The sequence below is a fragment of the Bacillus rossius genome, chromosome 5, assembly GCF_032445375.1.
Source record: "Bacillus rossius redtenbacheri isolate Brsri chromosome 5, Brsri_v3, whole genome shotgun sequence".
In the NCBI taxonomy this organism is placed as follows: domain Eukaryota; kingdom Metazoa; phylum Arthropoda; class Insecta; order Phasmatodea; family Bacillidae; genus Bacillus; species Bacillus rossius.
Genome location: NC_086333.1, coordinates 628,457 through 642,077, shown reverse-complemented (window position 1 = coordinate 642,077; position 13,621 = coordinate 628,457). Strand labels below are relative to the sequence as shown.

Below are 13,621 nucleotides of genomic sequence, written 5' to 3'. Positions count from 1 at the left end.
GTCCATAAGCGGAGGATAAAGACTCACTCCCGTCCCGGTACTTAATGGACTTAATCAAGCATGTGCCCGGATGTCTCACACCACTCAAGGACCACTAAAAGAAATTGCAAAAAATAAAAAATATAAGTCATGGGACAAAATGAAATACTTTAAATGATTACGGTGGAATCAAGCAAGAAATCTCACCCAAAAGGCGATATATAGTTACAAATTTACCACATTATTAAGTGGATTAAAAAAACACAATAACATATGCAAAGTTCACATGATGACTGATCAGAAAAGGAGGGCAAGAAAAAGTTTACCTTCCTTGAAGTAGGAGGTCATAGATATTGACACAAGATGTCAAACTCGGTAGGCAAAATTATACAAACACGGGTTCAGTTCCAAAATGATAAATAATACAGGTAAAAATTTTAAAAAGTTTAATATTTTTCAATACCATTTTCAAAATGTTTATTGTCCATATATATTTTTATTTTTTTGTTGTATATGTTGAGGCACTTCACTTTAGTTTAATAATAAACTTCACAAATATATATTGAGATATAATTAGATATTTATTTTTACAACCTTAAGGTCTTCTAACCAGAACATAAAGAAATTATTTTCACATAATTGAGCCTAGGTGATGTCCAGTTTTCCAACAAAAAAAAACACGTTGAGTACATGCCACACTGAGTGCAAAAGCACACACATACTAAGCCATTTTAAATTACTTGGTTTTAAACATTATGTCCGGTAAATGGCATCCTCCATTGTTGACACATTGATGAAGCCTTTCCCAGAAGTTGTCCATCGTTAGTCATATCATTTCCGGTGGAATGGCAGCCACTTCCTGGTTGATTGCCTCCTTAAGTTCTTGCAGGGTTGTGGGGCGATGTTTGTACACTTGCAACTTTAAGTTTCCCTAAAGAAAAAATTCACAAAGTGATAAATTTAGTGACCTTGGGGGCCAGGCGATGTCTCCTCACAAAGAGAGAAGACGCCCAGGAAACAACTCTCAAAATTGCTAGAGATCGCCGCGAAGTGTGAGCTGTGGCTCCGTCTTGTTGGGACCAGACTTCTGCCTCTGCATGGTTCCCAACAAACTGGTGTAACTGAGGTCGGAGGAAGGTCTCAATCATGTGGCAGTAGCGATTCAAATATACAGTTACCGTTAGCTGATCTTTGAAAAAATATTGACCCCACACACCAAATTCAGCAACGGCACACCAAACTGTCACACGAGGGCAGTGAAGTGGTTGATGGTGAAGTTCCTCAGGGTTTTCTGCTGCCCAGTAGTGGAAATTTGTTTGTTTACAGTACTTGACAAGTGGAAATGGGCCTCATCAGACAAAATCAACACAGCGCCAGGGAGAATGTTCTGAAGAATGTCTCTCACTTAATTCTTGGAACCATCATTTTGTAGGGGTGCTTGTGAAGATCTCTGTGCAGGATTCTTCTTGCACTCCTATCAGACAATCCCGTAGTAGCTGCCTGTTAGAGCGCTGAACACTTTGGAGATTACTGAATGACGCTCTCACACGTGCCACATTTTCCGGTGTTCTTACAGTTCGAGGTCGGCTAGGCGATTTTCTTTTCAGTGGAGAACCTGTTGCTCTAAAGTTTTATATCCAAACGTGAATAGTTTTTCTATCTGGAACAAAATCATGTCGGCCAAGTTCAAACCGAATGCGAAATGCTCACCGAGTATTAATCACAGAACCACCACTACAAATATACTCCTCCAAAACAAACATACGATGCTCACCATGCCATGCTATTGCACCTACTGACAATGGCATGTATATCGCTATCGAATGATACCCCCTCCACCGCCATATCCCCACCACAACTTGCACAGTGCTCTCTCTAAATACGGGAGGTCTTTTTGCCGGACCCTGTATTAGGTGCTCATACCTATATTTATATTACTATTGAAATATTATCTGTATAGCCTCTATTATTTGGAAGATGTCTAAGCAATAAGGACCCAAATCTTACCCCTTTGTAAGAAGTTTGTTTGAGTGTAATCACATTAAACAGTGATTTCACTTGGCTGACAGACAATCACATGTGCACTGATGGCACAATATTAATATAATTCTGTACCTGTTTAGCAATCCCATGACCACTAAGTTCTTTGACAGCCAGAAGCGGTTCGAAAGGCTATTTTTGTCAGACGCTTGTCAAGTTTACTAAGTCTGTGCGAGGGAGGTTTCTTCGTGCGGAGGAAGGGAGTGGAGTCAACCCATCGATGGAAATAAAAATGTGCTCGCATGTACATAAATACAGAGTGTACCCCTGAGCTTCTGAGATATAACATAGATATTGTGGCGGAAACTTCATGCGATGAGAGCGGCAGGATACATACTTGGTCATACGCATGTGTCTGCTGCTTAAAATTCTGACAGGCCTATTTTGTACAAATATCAGTAAACTTAACTAATTCACTGGATTGTTGTCAATCCTTGGTTTTATGTGATGTTATTTACATAACTTGTATATGCATAATTTTATTGACAAGACTGTGTTTTTTGCCTATTTGGCATCACAAGATATTTTGCAAATGAATGACATTTTAAACTAATTTAGCTGAAAAAGGCATTTATTTCAAAAATCAGCTAAAATAGCATCTGTGACAGATATTCGCTAAAGTGTAAATTAGCAAAAAAAATATATATATATAGCATGTCAAGCTGTATGTTAATTTTTACGGCCCTTTGGTATTCCTGTATATATATTACGATAGATCTCTTGCATTTTATGTTACATCCCAAACTTTCCTAACATGTACTTAATAAATGTTGTCTGATTACTGTAAAACATCCCACAAGTGATCATAATTATTATCACTTGTGTGACCCTGTGAGGGAATTCGAGATCCAACAGCAAACATGAGCGCGTTATTGAAATGAATTTGCAGGAAAGTCTCCTAATTAATAGTGATGATAACGGCATGAAACTGCCAGCTTGTCATGTGAGACTGAGCCTTAATAATTACATAATACATACTTATTTTTACACGCTTTATATTAGCTTCACCTGTATTTTTTACACACTTTATATTAGCTTCACCTGTATGTTTGTAACCGACTCCTTTGGGTGCGATTTTCACCCACTTTAAACAGCCAGATTTCATTCAAACTTTGTAGATTTATCGAGGACCGATGACAATGATGATGAGATTATTCCATTATTCAATTTGCAAAATAAGATTTTTGTCAATTTATATAATTTCACAATATTTAGTAGGCTTTGTTTATATTGCGCCACAGGCAAAATGAAAGAAAAGAGTTCGCACATTGTAAAGAAAACCATTTCGCTCATGTGCAAACTCTTTTCTTTCACTTTGTCTTTGGCGTGATATAAACAAAGCCTACTAAATATTGTGACATTTAATTAAATGAAAAGTGAGAGTGGGTTATGATTATTGTGAACAATATACTTTCTTGAAGAGAATATTATCTATATTTGTAAAAATATGAAGAGAAAAAAAACCTGAAATAAGGTCTTTAAATGTTGTTTATTTTGTTAAATAGAGAAACACAATTACGTCTTTGTTTCATTTTACCAATTAACCAAGAGTGAAATATTATTATAAAACAAAATTTTCTGCAAATATTTCACGAAACATGGAAAAATTGAGGTTTGATTTTGCTGTGAAACCAACAGCAGATGGGAAATCAAACACCATATGCATAACCTCAATAGCTACACCTGATGGGCAGATTTTGAAATTCCACTCAAACACCAACCGGCAAATCTACACCAAGCAGTTACAAATACTCTAAACTATGCCAAGGTCAGTAAATCATTAAATAAAAGACATCAAACATGGAAAATATGGATAAGTTTGACAGATGATATATCAAAAACATATTTGGATAGAGAGTAAAACTTATAGTTAAGGATTTTTACCTGGAAGAAATTTAGGAAAAAACAAAAAGTGCTGAATCTACAGAAATTGATCCGGGGCTGGGGAGGGGGGGGGGGGGGCACGTGGGCTTCTCCCAGAAGGTTAAAAGATGCACTGGATAAATTAGTGCATGAAATAAATTTTGATGTAATTTAATGAAAATATGTTCATGTAGTTTACATTTTACGGTACTTATTCATTAGAGCCGCACATTGAAGTTACTTCTAATAATCGATAATCTCGATTCAAGGTAGTACAAGTAGTTCCAGCTAACACCACCAGGGATTGCTATGAACTGTTGGGAACGGCCAAGAATGTTCCAGGATCCAGGCAGAAGGGATAGTATCTATAACCTAGGGCAGTTTATGTGGCTTAGTGAGTTACCATTTCGTCCAACAGCATTTTAGGATTTTTATTTATGCGAGTTAGTTTATATTTAGTGTTTTTAATTCAGTGCTGTCAAGATGAATAGTAAGAAAATGAGGAGACAAATGGGCTTGGATTTTTTTTTCTGCAAAAATCGAAGGTAAGTGAATCCCAAAATTATATAGGGCTGTGTATGTACTTATTTTCATTGTGAGACTTTGCAATAACAATAATTACTATCTCAGTTCATACCCGCGAAATGTAATCACTATGATGAACGGAAAATTAATTCCAAAATACACAAGCCCCTCGAAGTAACGCGGTTTGATTAGCGCTGTTTTAAAGTAATGACACCAATTAATTAGGGCATGATTTTAAGTAGCGCAACTATAGATTCAAAGTAGCGCTGTTTTCTTTTATGATAATGTTTGTTTCTGTGTGCACAAAATAGCAAAATCATGTGTGTAGTTAATACAATTCAACGAATAAATGTGACGAATCAACTAACGATATTTTGCTCTTTCCTTTATAGCTATTCGCTTCCTTAATTTTCATTCCATGTTCAGCCAATGTTTACAGTACGCCACTCCATCTATCACATCAGTAACAGCTCTGGTGAGAAAAACAAGAAGCTTTCAGCGCTATTTTACCTCACGCTACCAGATCGCGCTGGTGTGTCATTTCATTTCAGATACACATTTAGAAAGCAGATGTGGGAATTACATTAACAGGTGTATTAATTAATTAAAGTAAACAGAAGTAAATTAATAAAGCAATTATTTTTTACTTTTATTGCTTCTTTATTAAAAAATGTTATTTTATATTCAGATTTTTTTTTAAAATATTATTTATTTTGCCCCTACTTAGGAATTTTGGCCCAAAACCCAAGTGGCCCAAGCCGTTATTATGTGAACAATGTGGTACGCAAATGTTTTTAAATTTAATTTCAGGCTATTCAAAATTTAATTTAATGTTCTTAAAATGTTTTTCGATATAAATTAGTTTTGTAAATTGATTTAAACGGAGAAAAGTGTTTTGATTTAAATGGTGGTTATCATTTACCTAATAGAAAAACGAATTATTTGATTAGAGCTGTTTTAATGAGCGCTCTGTTTTCTTGAAATGGATTAAAATTAGAGCGTTACTTCGAGAGGTGGTTGTATACAAAAATCAAGCCATTTCATTGAAACATTTTGTAAACTGTAGTTAGCCTTAAAATGCTTTGTACCACATTTTGATTCTTGGTTCAAAACTAAACTTGAATTTCATTGTTGTGTTTTATTTTTAGGGCATAGTAGAAGAATTAGAGAAACACGAAGTACTGGCAGAACCAATTTCCTCCAAACCCTCAAATAAACAGGGTGAAATGAAGCCTACAACTTCCTCTTCTTTGTCTACTAGTTCTCAATCTACTTTAAGTAAAACAGACCTGATTAGTAGTGAGGTGCCGGTGCCAGCAATTTCGTGGCAAGATCGTGACTTTGGATATCTTTTGGACAGTGAAAGTGTTTCAATTTCACTATCAAATGAAGACATATACCAATGGATGAAGAACTTGTGGGTACCTCCAACTGACTACAACTTTCCTGTGATTCTTGAGGGAAAAAAGAATAGGTCGTTTCAGTATAACTGGTTGAAACTCTATCCATGGCTCGCGTATAGAAAAAAGCTTAACGGAGGATTGTGGTACGAATGATGTTCATTTAGGTAAACTGGTTGTAGAGACTTTAAGTACTTTCAAAAAGGCAACAGAAACTTTAAAACATCATTTGAACACCAAATACCATAAAGCAAATGTAGTAGCAAGCCAAAAATTTGTAATGGTGAAGAAGGGAAAATCTCATGATGTGATTTGTCAAATCAGAAGTGCAGAAAAGGCTCTTGTTGAAGAAAACAAAAAGAAAATGATACATATCATAAAAACGGTAATTTTTTGTGGTGTCCAAAATATTCCACTTAGAGGACACAGGGATGATGGAGACTTAAAAACAGAGCAGTCGTCCTATGGAGAAGGGAATTTTAGGGCTTTATTGAAGTTTCGAGTTTATGCTGGAGACAAGGACCTATTGTCACATATAGAGTCATGTAGCCAAAACCGTACGTATATAAGCAAGACCACTCAAAACGATATAATCCAGTGTTGTGGTGAGGTAATAACAGACAAAATTGCAGCTCACATCAAGAATGCGGTATATTTTAGCTTGATTGTTGATGAAACAACAGGTAATTCTATTAAGGAACAAGTGTCTTTCTGTATTCGCTATTACGACCTTGCTACTTATTCCATTAAAGAAGACTTTATAAGGTTTGTTGACGTTGTAGACCTCACTGGCGAAAATATTTGCCGTACAGTATTAGGAGAGCTTGCCAAATCGAACCTGGACATTCGTAACTGTCGTGGACAAGCATCTGACGGCGGGTCAAATATGAGTGGAAAGTTTAAAGGCGTTCAGGCTAGAATAATGCAGCTAGAGCCACTGGCCCTCTACACTCTCTGTGCTAATCACAGACTTAATTTGGCTGTAAGTAAAGCTTGTACGGTGCCCAGCATAAGGAATGCGGAAGGGGTGATTTCTTCAGTAGCAAACTTTTTTCTTGAATCCGCTGGGAGCATTCATGCATTAGACCAAGAAATGGGAGACAGGCTGAAGAAAGGGAAACATACTCTCAAGGAACTGTGTGAAACAAGATGGATTGAACGGCATGATGCTGTACTTACCTTTCTAGAGGTTCTCCCTGTCCTACTGTCAGTACTACAAGCAATAGCCCAAAAATCATCTCAAGGGAGCAATGCATTTGCATTGTTACATTGCATGCTATCATCGGAGTTTATCATCTCTGTTGTTGTTTAGCTTTACCGGGATGATTTACCTAATTTTTCTGCTGTGAAGGGAGAGCTGAATATTTGGAAACAAATGTGGTTATCTAAGCCCGATGATATGCCAAAACATCCTGCTCAAGCATACAAACTGGCAACAGATTTTCCAAATCTAAGATTACTTTTTCAGATCATCTGCACTCTCCCAGTCACATCCAGTACAGCAGAACGTTCATTCTAAACACTTAGACGACTTAAAACTTACCTAAGAGCCACAATGACTGAAGAGAGGTTAAACGGACTAGCACTACTACACATACACCAAGATCTTGTATCTTTGAAGACAGATGAGGAAGTTCTTGAGGTGTTTGCCAGAAAACATAAAAGAAAACTATCCCTAAGACTAGATTAAATTACTATGTAATAATTAAACTACTCTTGTATATTGTATTGATGACCTTATCATTTTATTAAACATATACGTTTTATAAAACTGTAAATGGTTTTTATATGGCTACCCGTTAACATTAAAAGAAAATTCTGTTGGAGCTTCACCGGTCGCCGTTTTTTTTTTTGGGGGGGGGGGGGGGGGGAATCCAGACTCCCAGTGTACCCCCCCCCCCCCCCCCCCTCTGAAGTCAATCCTGCGAATCTATACCTAGTGGATCAAATAAAAAATTGTAAAAACTGTTAGAAAAATTTCTTGAAGAAAAAAAACTATATCTGAAACTCAAAATTTAGGGAAAATTGCAAAAGATTTCATGATTGAGAAATTCACGGGCAGAAACTCAAATTCTTACCAGTGGATTAAAGATTTCAACAAAGAATGTGAACATTTCCTAATCAAAGAAGATAAAATTTTCTTAGAATACTCCAGTGTAGTTTGGTACAACTGGATGCAAATGAAACTTACAGTGAAATCGGACTGGAAAAAATGGAAGAAAATTTTTTGTGAGACATTTGCAAACAAAGGATGGTCACCCATCAGATATGCTGACTTAGAATAAACATCAATTACTTCCCGAATAAATTGATTTTCATAGCAGGATATTGAAATTATTGAGTATGTACTGTAGTTTTTCAACACGCTATATTGGATATATATTTTAGAAGCAGCCAATATCTACTCAAATTCACTTTAATAGTAAAGTCATGTAATAAATAAAAAATTGAGACACTTCTGAGATAAAACAATATTTATGATTTTATTTTAACTGCAGCCAATATCTATTCAAAATCTACTTTAATAGTAAATTGATGTAATGACTATCAAGTTTTTTTTACATTGTTAGAAAATTTCTTTCATACATCGATAAAGAAGTATCACTTTAAATTATAAATAAACCAAACTAAAAAGTATAAAATAAATAATAGTTTAAAAAAACTAAAAAAACACGCTTTATATAGAAAACCAAACTAAAAAATAGAAAATAAATTTTAATAAATTTGAATTAAGAATAGTGTAAACATTTTAATAAATTAATAATAGTGTATATAAGAAAGAAAAAAAGTATTTTATTTAAAAAAAAAAGTGTGGGGTGCATGGTGTCAATAGTTATAAATATTTTATTGACATATGGGAGTAGGATTATCATTTCGATAATATCTTAAAAAGCACCCCACGCTTTTTTTAAATAAAATACATTTTTTTCTTATATATACTATTGTTCATTTATATTTATTAAAAAATTTTACACTATTCTTAATTCAAATTTATTACAATTTATTTTCTATTTTTTAGTTTGGTTTTCTATATAAAGCGTGTTTTTTATTTTTTTTAAACTATTATTTTTAACTATCCTGCAATATTTAATTTTTTGCATAGTTCTAGTTTTGTGTGCAGGTTATATACATGAATATGAGCTGTAGGAGTATTTGCACAGAACCTAATTTAGAATAAATGATATGGGAAGAACATGCAATCTTCATTAACTAATGTTAATTACTCTTTTTTTTTTTTCCTTTCAGAATGTTGTAACATTTTTAGTTAATGAATTCAGTTTGATTTTCTTAACAGGTCAACATCTTGACTATTAATAATTGATTTGTTGAATATGTTTTAAAATAGTGCATATAAATAAGTTCTATATGTATATAATTCTTGTCCACACATTAATTTACAATTTATAGCATTTTAACTGTATCAGTCATCGGGGCTAGTTGGGGGTAAATAATATTCCTGTAGTTGTCTTTAAACTTTATTGGTGGGATGGGGGGAGTTTTAGCTCTAAATATACTCATCAGATGTAAAAAAGTAAGAGGTAATTACTCCTTTTAAAAATATAATTCGGGGTTAGGATCTGCATCCCCTACAGAATGTCTAGTGAGAGACTTTACTTAGACCAATGCAGTTAATTATAAATAAACTTAACACTAAACCAAAAACAACATACATTTACTATCAAAATTCTAATATTTAAAATCAGTCTCTAGAAACAAGTAGACTTTACAGATTATAAGTAAACTTATGAACCTGAATTACAGAAATAGTAATGAATGAAATTATAATTAAGGTAAAACAATCAATTAGAGAGAGAGCTTCACAAACTATACCCTAACCCCCTCCCAATTCCCTATTTTAAGAAATCTAAAACCATGATTTATTATTACAACTAATAGAAGATAGTTTTGTACTTACGTTTCTATGGAAACTGAACATTTTCTCCTTCAAGACTTTAAAACTTATATTCGGGCCTCTTTGGCCTTGAAAGTAGAATGAACTTTACATTGTCAATCCCGAAATAACCAATTAGTTACCAGGTCGGGCAACATCCCAATCAGTAAGCTCCAAACAACCTTTCCCGGCCACTTAAAAATACTTTTCTCTGCCCCGTTCCAGAACGTTTCAGCCCTGCCCCACCCAAATTTCATAGCCCGGGCATGAGCCAGCTGAGTGAGTTTGTGCACCTGTCGCAACGCTACGCCGGCGGGCGCACAGCTGTGGTGACACAGCACAAGGGAATGAGGTGTGCTAGCACAACAACAGGACAGCGCGCAGCCATGTCCAGGGTGTCTACTGACCCTGGAAAACCTGGAAAAATCAGGGAATATTGTAATCAGGGAATAATCAGGGAAAAATCAGGGAATTTTTTTAAAATATCAGGGAATTTTTGCTTTGTAGGTTGTAGTTGGCAATTTTTTTGTTTATTGATCAGGTTGCATTAACGTAGCATCAAGTGTATCCCCTCCCATTTTTATTTTTGAATGGCAAATAATGAACAGTTTCCACGTCCATTTTCGGATTCGGAAGTGGCGTCAAACCACGTGATACAAACTGGTTCAAGCTGGTCTGTTATCCTGCTGACGTGACGTGCTGTGGCATATGCTTCCCACGTTCAGATTATACGGACAGGTGCATTTAATTTTAAATATCTATGGATGCTCCCATCGTAAACTGGGCATTTTTGTTAGCTTTGAAAATACGTATCACAGACACTTTTGGTGAAGATTCGCCATAATTGCTAGAAATTGGTGGCTGTGGGCTTCATACGGTACATGGTGCTTTCAAAACTGGAATTTCTGCTACACAATGGGGCGTTGTTAGTTTTTTGAGGCACAGTTACTTTTTGTTTAAGCATGTACCTGCATGGAGGGCAGATTACATTAGAATAACTGGATCAGAGCTTTTTCCCAAGAAATTTTGTGCAATCAGATGGTTAGAAAATACTGCAGTTGCTGAGCATGCCATGAAAACGTTACCCCACCCAAAGAAATTTGTTAGTGAAGTTTCTATTTCATCTGTCTCTTTCAATGTAGTGAAAAGTGCTCTTGAAGATAGTCTTCTAGAAGTAAAATTCTTCCACTCTTTAGCATCAGAGCTGGAATTGTTTCTTACAATGTTCCAAAGTGAAGCACCCATGGCACTTTTTCTCTATGATTCACTAGTAGACATTTTATTAACTTTGGCAGGAAAGTTTGTGAAACCAGAGGTACTGAAGAGCTTTAGGGACAAACGCAATGTATCTCGATTGGATGTAGATAACCAGGAAAATCTATTGACTGCTAACAATATCAAGTTGGGTTATGCAGTACGCCATGCCATCAAGAAAGAGAAAGTACCAGAAAAGTCTGTCCTGTTACTGAAAAATGATGTTAGGACTTGTCCAAAGTTTATGGTAAAAAAACTTCAAGACAAAATTCCCCTGAAGTACAAACATACCAAGGGAATTTCCTGCTTATGTCCGTCTGTGGCTTTAAATACGGGTGTGAGGAAACAGCGTGTGAACGTGAAGTACAGTTTATAATGTTGTCTTCGAAACAGGTGGCTATCAGGACAAGAAGCTGATAACATTGAGTGATCATATCAGTTGGTATGTTCCTCGCAAGATTCTGAAGCACTGTGGATGCTCATTCTTAAGGCACATACAGTAGCTGCTAAAACAGGCCTTCTAAAGTTTGTGAGGATGATGTTGGTACTTTTCCATGAAAATGCATCATTGGAAAGAGGATTTTCAGTGAATTATAATCTGCTGACTGAAAACTTGCAGGTAGAAACACTGATTGCACAAAGACAAGTGTACGACTTTGTTCAACGTTCTGGAGGTGTAGAGCATGTTGATATCACCAAGTCCATGTTACAGTATGTAAGAAATGCTAGTTGTAGGCATAAGGAAGCCCTGCAAACAAAACAAAAAGAAAAGGAAGCTGCAGACAAGAAGAAGGCAGAAAAAAGAAGAGTTGAAGAGGAGATCAAAGCATTGCAGTTGAAGAAGGCTCGAGTGTTGGATTTGGCTCGTTCTGAAGCAAGTGCAATAGACGCAAAAGTTGAGTCACGGCGGAATTGATGGGCGCTTCTTTTTACTTATGTTTTTGCAAAAGTAAGTGTGTGAAATATTTGTAGCAGCATGTTTTATTTGCCATCAATTGAGTCACTTTGGCCACGTATGGAAGAAGGTAATTTTTTTACTAATTTAATTAAGTTGAAATTCTTTGAAACCCATAAATGTATTGTTATGCAGTTTTTTCAGTTTCGTGGAATGTCGTAATTGTGTTAAAGAAAACCTGGAAAAATTCAGTTTTAGACCTGGAAAACCTGGAAAAATCAGGGAATTTCATTTACTAGATTTGGTAGACACCCTGCATGTCGCAACGCTACGCCGGCGGGCGCGCAGCTGTGGTGACACAGCACAAGGGAATGGGTGTGCTAGCACAACAACAGGACAACGTGCAGCTGTGCCGCAACGCTACGCCGGCGGGCGCACAGCTGTGGTGACACAGCACAAGGGAATGGGTGTGCTAGCACAACAGGACAGCGCGCAGCCATGTCGCAACGCTACGCCGGCGGGCGCACAGCTGTGGTGACACAGCACAAGGGAATGGGTGTGCTAGCACAACAGGACAGCGCGCAGCCATGTCGCAACGCTACGCCGGCGGGCGCACAGCTGTGGTGACACAGCACAAGGGAATGGGTGTGCTAGCACAACAACAGGACAGCGCGCAGCCGTGTCGTTGCTACCGAGTTGCATCGCCCTCTCAGAGTCCGAACCAAGGCATCTTCAATTTGAATAAGATGGTACTGAAAAATTATGAACCTTGCAAATATTAACAAACAAAATTAAAATAAAATATTTAGCTTAGTTAAATAAAGAATAGTACTTTTTTTTTTGTTCAAGCAAATTTCTTGTGTTACATAAACAATGTACATTTTCATGTCATGTGCACCAAGTGTACTATGAATGATACTTTTTTTTTACGTAAATGTAGTAGCTAGAATGAGGTTCCTACAATTTTTTTTTTTACATTTAAAACGAAGAAAATGTATTGGCCATCAGTTACCTAAAATATTTTTCAACCAACTTTAGGTTAAATGTAACTACCATCACACATTGCTGTACACTGCTCACTAGTGCATTATCTACCAGGGCTAAGATAGCATTACATAATTTAAACTAGTATTTCACTACATTTACAAAAAATGAATGAAGGTACGGAACTCATGTAAATATATACTGCATTTGCTACTTGATAACCGATTATGTTCTTACACAGTTGCCAATAATAAGTTCAGTACTTTGTAAAATTCCTGAAAACCTACAATTTTAACTCCTAAGTAATCTAGCTACTAAATATCCTTTTTTAAAAATCTTTTCCCACCATAAGGACTTTCTCTGATACATTTCATGAATACTATTAAAATCTTCGTATTGCATGTTAACTTTATTTTGTACTGACCAAACTGCTTAGCATTGAATCTTTGTTCTTGCATGTTTAGTTTTTTGAGACTTTATTAATTAGAGTTCAGTATTAATGAGGATTATATTCTGAAATTCCAGAGTACTGTCTTCACTTTTATGAGCCCAGTTTACCCTACATGTGACCATACAAATTTAATCTCTCTACTTATAAATGTTATCAATCAGAATAACATATTTATCTATATTTTTTCTGAGTTTTATTTTATATACTATATTAATTGATGAAGCATTTGGAGTAGCACATGACAGAACTTGCGCTATCTCATGTTACGAGTGCTGAACAGTAAATACTGCCGTAGCGTTGGGTTGTGTTCGTGGAAACCCACAGCCGTGTGCATGTCA

General features: G+C 35.9%; 1 protein-coding gene across 5 annotated transcripts in view; it reads left to right on the top strand.

The window, feature by feature from the left end:
* LOC134531542 (low-density lipoprotein receptor-related protein 11) overlaps positions 1–13,621 on the top strand; it is a 200,976-nt gene that overhangs the window by 128,565 nt on the left and 58,790 nt on the right. The gene's annotated exons all lie outside the window — the stretch shown is intronic.